The sequence below is a fragment of the Artemia franciscana genome, chromosome 4 (genome assembly GCF_032884065.1).
Source record: "Artemia franciscana chromosome 4, ASM3288406v1, whole genome shotgun sequence".
In the NCBI taxonomy this organism is placed as follows: domain Eukaryota; kingdom Metazoa; phylum Arthropoda; class Branchiopoda; order Anostraca; family Artemiidae; genus Artemia; species Artemia franciscana.
Window position 1 is genome coordinate 5,518,071 of NC_088866.1, and position 1,215 is coordinate 5,519,285.

Consider the following 1,215-nt stretch of genomic DNA (forward strand, 5'->3'; position numbering starts at 1 on the left):
GGGTGTGCATAAGCATACTCCTCTGTCAAAGTTAAGAACACTGTCGGGATTGGTGTCCCTAAGTGAAAGAGCATCTAGTCTAAGGATAAAGTAATTCTCGCAAATCCAGGCTTATGGAGCCAAGCATGCTGTATATGCACATACCTTTGCTGAGAAGTCAGCCTGTCCCAATGCCCATTCATCATGGAATCAGTTTCAACTGGAGGTCCCAAACTGGAATCAACATTCGCTTCATGCATATCCCTTTACTGAGTCCCCCCCATGGGAAAATGAGTCCTCCAAGCTGTCAAGTAGAACTTATCTCTATTAGTAAAGATTTGATTCAATTATGAGATCCAGACTATTTTGGCTGAACACATCTCAAAGGCTTACCCCAACTATAGAAAAAATATATACTGATGGAATCCGTCCCAGAGGGAAAGAGCTGAGCGGAGCATGTATCCCATCCCTGAATTTGAATATTTATTCTCATCTCCCATTGGATCTTCTATCCTGTCTGCTGAATTATGTGCCATCCGCCTGGCCTTGGATGCTCTTATAAATTATAACATTGAATCTGAAAATATACTCTGTCTCTCTGACTCTAAATCAGCATTACTACTGATCCGAAATATTAATAGAATTGCTAATGACAAAGATTTATATAATATTAGAAGACAGCTTCTTAATCTTAAGATCAAGGAAAATGAAGTTTATTTTCAACATGTTCCTAGTCATAAAGGTATAAAATATAATGATATGGCTGATTCTCTCTAGCAGCAAAGGCTTCCATGTTATCTCCTAGTCCTTCCTCTGACCTCAATTCACGAGATATTATCAGGCAAAGATCCAAAGTTAATCACAGTACATTAATGTTATCTCCATTCATACAAGATTAAATACAGTGCTATATACCGACTGAAATCAGGTGCCCTACTTCTAAATAGCTTGTTATTTAATTGGAAGCTACATCATTCCCCTTTATGCCGAATCTGCTTTTCAACAGAGGAAACAATCCAGCATATTTTATTTGATTGCCAGGCTAAGAGTGAGGAGACTGTTGCTCTTAAGCGTTTCTCGCTCCTTGGCTAAGATTCCAAATACTTATACAGCTATCCTGGATTCTAACCTGCCATGGGAAATTGATCGTAAGATATTTAAGGCAGCAATTGATACCTTAAAGAAGAGAAATATTGTTTAATAAGGATTAAAGCTTGAAGAAGTCAATTTTTAATG